Raw genomic sequence first — 9,222 nt, 5'->3', positions numbered from 1 at the left:
TGTCTCTGTCTCTGGCTGTCTCTGCTCTGGCTGTCTCTGTGTGTGCATGTGTTTAGCACACACTGTGCACCGTGACAGGTGTTGCAGCCATAGCTTTATTTGAAACTGTCCTGGAAGTCATTTGCACTTCAATTCATTGGCTTCACTGAATATTTCTTTTTCATGTAAAATTAGATATTTCATGTTTCAGTGTCACCTCCTGGTTGAATATTCTGAGATCTTACTGGTGACATCAACATCAGAATTTCAGAAATTAACTACATTCTCTTTTAGCCTTAACTTTCTACTAATGATAATGTATATAAAATGTCAGCTTTGCTTAGGATCTACATGTTTTATTTAGGGGTCTATTTACCATTTTTACTACTTCCATTTGGTCTTCTGAGAGTCAAGTATAGATCATCCAGTGACAGCTGCATTCTCTCCCTTACACACAAGGAGTCCAAACAAAAAATAATTGCCCCACCTACCTTCTTTCAGGTATAGATTTTTAAGGGAAAAACCAATTTAAGGCGGCAAGCTGGGCACATTGGTTCATGTCTGTGTTTCCATCCCACAAGAGGTCCAGGCATGAGGATGGCAAGTTCAAGACTAGCTGGGGATACCTGATCAGACTATATCTTAACAAATGCGCAAAACCAAGATGGTGGCATCTGTCTCTCACAGCTAAAAGCAGGAGATGGCTCTGTCAGCAAAGTTTATAAGAGTTTATAAGGACTAGGATTTGTTACTTCTATGTGTTAGTTTTAGGTGTGGACATTGCCTTTTGGGATTATTATATTTCCTTTTTTCTTTTCAGGTTTATTTATTTTATACATAGGAGTACACTGTTGCTGTCTTCAGACACACCAGAAGAGGGCACCAGATCCCATTACAGATGGTTGTGAACCACCATGTGGTTGCTGGGAATTGAACTCAGGACCTCTGGAAGAGCAGTAAGGGCTCTTAATCACTGGGCAATCTCTCCAGCTCCGATTATTATATTTTCGATAATGAAATCTGTCACCCATAAGGGAGAACACATGGGGATTTATCAGCTGACAGACTGTTCGCTTAGTGTACACAAAGCACTTGGCTCAGTCCCCTAGCCCTGCAGAACCTGGGCATGGTGGTACACTCTTGCAATGCAGTGCCAGAAGGTAGAAACTGAAGGATCAAAAGTTCGAAGTCATCCTCAGCTTCGTAAGGAGGTGGAAGCTAGTCTGGGTAGCATGAGACCCTGTCTCTTTCTAATAAAACTCCAAGTAGTAACAGCAGTAGTAATAATATCAAGTAAATATCTCAGGACAGATATCTAGTGTACCTTCACTGGGAAAAGAGACAGAACATTGCCAACACCCTACTGTCCCACTTTTTAGCAGTCTCCTCCTCCTTCCAGTGACAACACTGTCCTGACTCTTATGGTTTGGTGTCACTTTCTCCACTGTCTATATTTTCATCGGCTGATATATGTGTCTTCCTTTGCCAATGGTGAGTGGCAGGGGAAAGGTGAGATATAAAGTAAGGACTGGGTGATGGTTACTAATATAATCTCCCAGAAAAACATAAGCCAGGGTAGGGTCTGGGTCAAAGCATGGCTTTAGTTTCTCAGAGGTTTCCAATGATGATTTGCCTTCTGGGAAAAGTCAATAAAACAGAGCAGAGAGAGCTAGACCTGGGAAAACAGAGTACATTGCACCCTGGGTGTCCCACAACGCCTATTGGATAGCTGGTGTGTATACAGCCATTGGGGCAGGCTCTCATGTGTTACCCAGTTTCTAGCTTTACACAGATGCTTCTAGATCCTTGGGGCAGTTTTTCTTGCAATGAACTAAAATGACTATTCTTTCCCTTACTTAAGCATCGGGACCCCCCCCCAGGCAAGAAAGTGTTTCCCAAAAACCCAGCAAAACGGAGGAACTCAAAGTACAAAGTCTGGTAGCGCTGGGCAGCTGGCCACACTGCCAGACCCTAGCGTCACTCTAGGGTGACTCTGCCATTCTGAAGTGGTTGCTTCCTTTGTCACTGCACATCTGTTGCGCTGTGTTCCTTTGTTATCTGTCTGTTTGATTTCTGGGCTGTTTCACATTGATCGGATGTCAGATCACGAGCTTTCTCCAAGTGGTGTCTTCCTGTTTGATAGTTTAGGATCTTGTTTTGGTGTAAATGAGGGTGTGGGGTAAAAACTCTGCATGTCTTAAAATGCTCTTCTTGCATTCTCATCCCGAACAAGAGTGTAGGCTGTGTGTGAAATTATAGATTGAAGATTATTTTCTTCAAAGGCATTATTCTACTGTCTTCTCTCTTTTATCATGGCTACTGGGAGACCCCAAACTCTTCTGGTTCTAGAGACATTACAGGTCCCCACTTTTTTCTCTCTCTCCAAAAGCTCAAGAAATCAGAACATCATTACCGAGTGTTTAGGAAGATGTCTGTCTTTTATTCATTAACTGAGCATGCAGTGGCCATAAGACACATTTTCCTTTGGGGCTAGCAAATTTTCTTCAACTAATTTGTGATTCTCCCTTTCCCATTTTACTTCTGTCTCGTTTCGACATTTATTACTGGATAGAGGCTAAATTCTTTATGTGGAATTTTAAATTTGTTTTGATATGTGCTGGTTAGTCTTTGTCAACTGGACACCAATTTGAGTCACCCCGGAAGAGGGACCCTAATTGAAGAGGTGGCCTCCATTAGATGGCCTGAGCATGTCAAGTGGGAGCCAGCATTTTCTTCATTAACAGTGGATGTAGGAGAGCCCAGCCCACTGTGGGCAGTGCCATCCCCAGGCAAATATACCTGAGCTCTATAAGAAAGCAGACTGAGGGGGTTGGGGATTTAGCTCAGTTGTAGAGCGCTTGCCTAGCAAGCGCAAGGCCCTGGGTTCGGTCCCCAGCTCCAAAAAAAAAAAAAAAAAAAGAAAAAGAAAAAGAAAAGAGAAAAAAAAAAAAAAAAAAAAAAAGAAAGCAGGCTGAGAAAGCTGTGGAGAGCAGTCCGATAAACAGTGTTCTTCCATTGTCTCTGCTTCAAGCTCTTGCCTTGTGTTGTTGCTACCTTGGTTGGCTTCCCTCAGTAACGGATCGTGACGTAGAAGAGGAAGAATCCCTTTCTTGTCCCAAATGTTTCTGGTCATTGCTTTTAAAGAGCAAATTGGGGTAACAAGTATCTAAAAGATGTTAAGGTTCTTCTTCACTAAAAATCCTTCATGTAGGTGTTTTATAGTCTCTTCCCTCCCTCCCTCCCTCCCTCCTTCCCTCCTTCTCTTTCCTTAATAGGGTATCTTATGGCCAATGCTAACTAACCTCAAACTCAATCTGTAGCTGGTTCCTCTTGCCTTGATTGTCTTGCCTTTGCACCCCCAGTGTTAGATTACAATGTACAGTACCACACACAGGTTGCGTGGTATTGAGCATTTAACTGAGGCCAAATCCATGCTAACCGAGAACTCTATCAGCTAAGTGACAGCCTCAGCCAAGAACCCCCTAATTCTTCATTTGCTCACCAAGTTGTGCAGCCATTGGTACAGTTTTAGACCTACATGAAGACCTATCTACCTACCTACCTACTTACCTACCTACCTACTTACCTACCTACCTACTTACCTACCTATCTACCTACTTACCTACCTACCTACCATCTCTAGATGTAGATCCAGTCACCAACTCAAGCAGGCCTCCAACTTGGGATCCTCTCGCCTCATCCTCCACAGAGCTGGGATTACAGGCATGTGCTACCTTGCTGATAGTTTTTAAGTCCCTCCACTCCTCCCTTACTTTGGTCGTTATTGCCTTTCTTCAGCTGCCGAGAGGTTCTTCCCCAGCGTCCGCGATTGAGAGTAGAGGAAGAAAGAGCTGCTGAGAAACTCTGAGCTGCTGGGCAGGCTTTAAACACCAATATGGGTTGACTTGAGGCGTGCTCTCTTGGGAAATCCCCAAGGCTGAGCATTCTGGGCTTCCCTCTTTGGCAGCAGATCAGACACCGTTACTGGAATGTAAGTGGGTAGCATTCTGAAGGCTGCCAAAGCCCTGCTTCCAAATGGAGCAAGAAGTCTGTGTTCTTAACTTTCTATGTGTATGGAGCCTCTATCACTCTCTCTATATAATATATATATATACCCACTATATACATATATATTTATGATAGATCTATATTTCTTCTATATCTTGGAAGGCTAAAAAAGAACTTATTTTCCTATACCTCTTCCTTCAGAAAAAGCACTTCTTGTTTAAAAAAAGATTTATCTAAGTATATGAGTACACTGTAGCTATATTCAGACACACCAGAAGAGGGCGCCAAATCCCACTACAGATGGTTGTGAGCCACCATGTGGTTCCGGGGAATTGAACTCAGGTCCTCTGGAAGAGCAGTCAGTGCTCTTAACCTCTGAGCCATCTCTCCAGGCCTGAAAAGTGCACTTCTTGCTTGTGCCCTTGCTGCTACATCAGCACCATTGGCACAGCATTCCTTACACTGTATCATGGCCCTCACCTTTTGCTTCTTCAGATTAAGGCTCTTTAAAGAGAAGTTCAACATTCTGCATTTGCTAAGTCCCAGCCTACAGTTTGTGGTTCAGATACACGTTTACTATTCACTCCTGTGGGTGATATATAGGCCTTCAAAACCACTTTATATTGTGGACATAGCTTCTTCTGGGGTAATAGCTAGTTCTAGAATCCTGGGTGTTAAGAAAGATTTGGATCACCAGCCAAATTATACCTATTATTATATCAAAATTTCATTTGCTGGATATTTATGGGTGGGGCTTAGGTTTCTGTGTTGTTACTAAAACAATTAAATAAGTCACTTGATAAATCTTCCTCGAATGTCTTGCAGCAGACAGACGTCTCTACAAATGAAAAGCATAAGTGATTTTACCCCTGTCACCAGGTAGTGGACATGTCATAAATGAGTCTCGGGACAGAGGAAAACAACTCAGCTCATTCCAGGTTTCAAAGAAGGGAATGAATGTATGTGGCACGTATCTTAACTTATGCCAACACACAGACTGCACCTGTGACTGTCAACGCAGGGATTTTCAGCTCTCTTCCTCAGAGACTTTCTAGAAATTTGGCCATTCATGATTCCCTCATAAGGACAGTAAAACAAGAGCTTATGAAAGCCTGGAAATCAAATTTATGAAATCAAATTACTTCAGAATTTTGCAATAAGTAGGAAAGGTTTTCAAGAACTTTATTGAGGCTAGGGTGAGTTTCAGTACTTGAGGCCAAGTAGGACACAGTCCTGGTGGGTTGGAAGAGCATCTCAGAGGTGTGGAGTTAGCAGAGAACCAACATAGTGGTCTGTTAAGTCATCAACTGCTCATCTACACTGACCCACAGATGTGTATTTCATTAGTACACGGGCACTATTAAACACGGTTACCATGGCCCAGTCATTGATTCTCATCTCCCACGTGTCATTGCTTGGGTGTCTGGCAATGCACCCACTTTACTTATATTTCACCTGCACAAGCCTGCATCTTCTAGCCCATGTTGTGTTCTTGCCATTGTGTGACATTGCCTCCTGGACCTCGCCCGATACTGATGACAACCAGGCTCACAACTCAGTCCCCACACCACAGCTGTACTATCTGTCCTTGGTCTGGACCAAGTGCTAACCAAATTAGTTACTTTTCTCCTATTTTTCTTATTTATCAATCTTCTCATATATTTTTCTGTCTTTTCACTGTAACTCACCTCCCCTGAAGCTGATCACCTCCCCACAAAGTCGCCTTTGAGTGACTCTCTCTTCTTGTTTTTTTTTTTTTCCTGCATTTAGTTTGCTTTTTGAAAGCCCCTTAGTGTGTCTAGTTTCTCTCGACCCTCCTGGTCCAGCATGTCCACCTACCATCCAAGTTCTAGCTCTGGCCTGGAAGTCAAGGTTTCTGAGACTTAGAGGAATGGCAAATTAATTAATAGATGGGTAGACTGAGGATGGCTTCCCCTGACTTAGGTTCTCTTAACTAGTTTTCTAATTCTCTCACGCTTGCATGTATTAATTAGAGTAGTTATGGAGGCAATGCACAGGCAGCCTTGGCTTCTATTAGGACTACTATTTTTTCTTTAACAAAATCGGGAGGGAAGTACAAAGGTCCTCTTAACAGATCACTAGTGAAACCAGAACTATTAGACATACAAGGGCGTTTTCTCATGGCAGGAGATTAAAATACCTCTTTTCCTGCCCAGAAGGCTGGGAGTGGATTTTATTAACGACCTGGTGACCTCTTCTGTCTGTGGAGGCAGACCTCACCCAAAGTCCTGAGAATGATCATCCCAGATTCTTCCCTCCCTAACTCCCAGTTAAGAGAAACTGTCCTTGGGGGAGATGTCACATGTGCGTTATGGCCTACTGTGCCACCAACCCCAACGTCACAGGCATACTGACTTGGGCATAAACCCTTCGTTGGTGAATTGGTCTCAGATACACTGTGACAGTAGCAGAGAGCGAACACAGAGGTTGTGAGGAAGATGGAGATTCTGAAACATGGAAGCTAACCGAATGCACTGTGGAAACCCAGGGTCAGGGTCAGGGTCAGGGTTCGGGTGGTGAGGGGGAGGGGGAGGGGAGCTTTATAGAACACTGGTGCAGAATGAAGCTACATCTTGGAGAGAACTGGAAAATATATCTGAAGGTACAACTGGGGACTCAGAACCAGCAAGCATTTGGGAGGAAAAGCATACAAATTCTTGTATAAATCGTCAAGATTGGGAATTAAAATCAAGACAATGCTCAGGAAACCCAAAATACAAAGCCTAGTGTTCTAAGTAAAGGGGTAGGGTGGGGTAGGGTGTCTAGTGAGACTACTTTGCCTTGTCTAAACATAAACATTAAAACTATGTAAAAGGAGGTAAGGTTCTCCAAAGAAATGTATTTGGGAGGAGCAGAGAAAATACAGACGTCAAGGACTTGGTCCAGTGCCCTGGAGGCTGGCATGACTAAAATCCACAGGATTGACCAGAACAGCCTAGAGGAGAGAGAGAGCAGGGAGAGCAAGCTCAAGCTACCTCTCAAGATTAAATATCCTATTTAGTACATTTTTGGTTTTATTCCTCCTCCAACCCCATTTTTGGTTTTGGGAGACAAGATCTCATATAGCCCAGGTTGGCCTTGAACTCCCAGTGTAGCCGAGATAACCTTCTGGTCCTCTGGACTCTACTCCCCAAGTGAACTATTAGACGTGTTTACCACGATGATGCCCAGTTTTATGTGTTGTTGAGGAAGAGCCCAGGGCTTTGCAAATTCTAGGCAAGCACTCTACCAAGTAGGGTACGTAACAGTCCCTGGGCTTTTCGTTGACCACCAATGAGTGATTAAAGAAGGAGGTGTGTGTGGTTTGAATAGGGATGGCCCCTGTAGACTTGTGTGAGAATACTTGGCCCATTGAGAATGGGAGAATGGTACTATTAGGAGATGTAGCCTTGCTGGTACAAAGGCGCTCTCTCTCTCTCTCTCTCTCTCTCTCTCTCTCTCTCTCTCTCTCTCTCTCTCAGACCAATTACATCATCATCATCATCACCACCACCATCATCATCACCATCCTCATTTCAATATTTATGTTTATTTTTGCGTATGTGTACAGATGAATGCAATTATATGCCAAGTGTATGCAGGAGTCCATAGAAGCCAGAAGAAGACGTTGAGTCCCCTGGAGCTGGAGTTATAGAGACGCTGTCAGTTGCCTGATATGTGTGCTGGGAACCAAACCTGGGACTTTTGGGAGAGTAGCAACCACTCTTAACCACTTGGCCATTCCTGCAGCCTTTTCTTACATTATTGAAGGCAATTATTCCTTAATATTACAATTTTTAAAGATTTATCTATTTTTAATGTATATGAGTACAGTCACTATCTTCAGACACACCAGAAGAGGAATCAGATCTCATAGATGGCTGTGAGCCACCATGTGGTTGCTGGGATTTGAACTCAGGACCTCTGGAAGAGCAGTCAGTGCTCTTAACTGCTGAGCCATCTCTCTAGCCCGAAGGCAATTATTTCTAAAAGTCAACTGGTTCTAGTAGCTTCCACGTCTACAAAATACTACTGCAATAATATCCTAGATCCAGTGCCTGCTGCAGGAACATCATGGCTTCTCCATGAAGACAACTAAAACCAGCCATCCCAGATGCAAGCAGGAGCCTCGAGGTTTTTAGAACCCAGAAACCCACAGGAGCTCAAGCCACGTGGCAAATGCTCATGTATACTCAGTTGCTCCCCACGTGAAAGGCGCACTTCGATACAGGCTCAATCTTTCCTAACTCATTATCATTCTATATCTCAGTTCTGAGATGTCACTAGCTGAGAGATCTTACAGACGTTATCGAATTGCTTTTGAATTTATCTGTTAATGGTTGATCACACAGAGGGGATGTTTTCCGCAGGGAGTTTGAAAATGAATCCACCGACTAAGAAAACATTTAGGAAGTATTACTGAGGAATCTGAATTTCAAAATTTAGAACAATAACAACAACAACAAAAAGCATTAAAAGCAAACCAAGACACATCCCTAGACGTTGTCTTAGCAGGGTTTCTGTTGCTGTGGTAAACACCATGATAAAAAGCTTGGGAGGACAGGGTTTGCTGCCTCTTGGAGCTGTAGTCAATCATGAGGAGCAGTTGGGGCAGGGACTCACGCAGTGTAGGGACATGCAGACAGGAACTGAAGCAGAACCGTGGAGGGACACTGCTCACAATGAGTTGGGCCCTCCCACATAAATTATTAATCAGCAAAGAGGCCTCAAGGTCTTGTCTACAGACAATCTGATGGAAACATTTCCTCAGTTAACATCCCTTCTCCCCATATAACTGGAGTTTGTGTCAAGTTGGGAGAATCGAAGCAGCAGCACGACTGAGCCCTTGTGAACTCGACACACAGACACACCGTTAAACCGTAGGCTTTCCTTTCTTATTTGTCCTCAAGGTCTTGTTGATATTAACAACAACACAACGTAAAACACAGTCCAACTTTTAAAAATTCCCACGGTCTTTAAAAAACTTCCAAGGGCTTGAAAGTTGAAGGTCTTGTTACAAGTCCAAAGTCTCCTGAGTGTAAGCTCCCATAAAATAAAAAGAAAGTTAAATATTTTCTTATTATGAAAGGGGGGAAACCAGGGCACAGTTACAATCAGGTTCAAGCAAACCCAAAATCCAACATAATAAAGAGACTGGGGCTTACTCACAATTTCCGGAGCTCCAAAGGCCTGAACAGCTCCATTTCTTTGGCTCTGCCATTCACAGAGCACAGA

The sequence above is a fragment of the Rattus rattus genome, chromosome 2 (assembly GCF_011064425.1).
Source record: "Rattus rattus isolate New Zealand chromosome 2, Rrattus_CSIRO_v1, whole genome shotgun sequence".
NCBI lineage: Eukaryota > Metazoa > Chordata > Mammalia > Rodentia > Muridae > Rattus > Rattus rattus.
The sequence above is the reverse complement of the archived record's forward strand: the minus strand, read 5'-3'. Positions refer to the sequence as shown.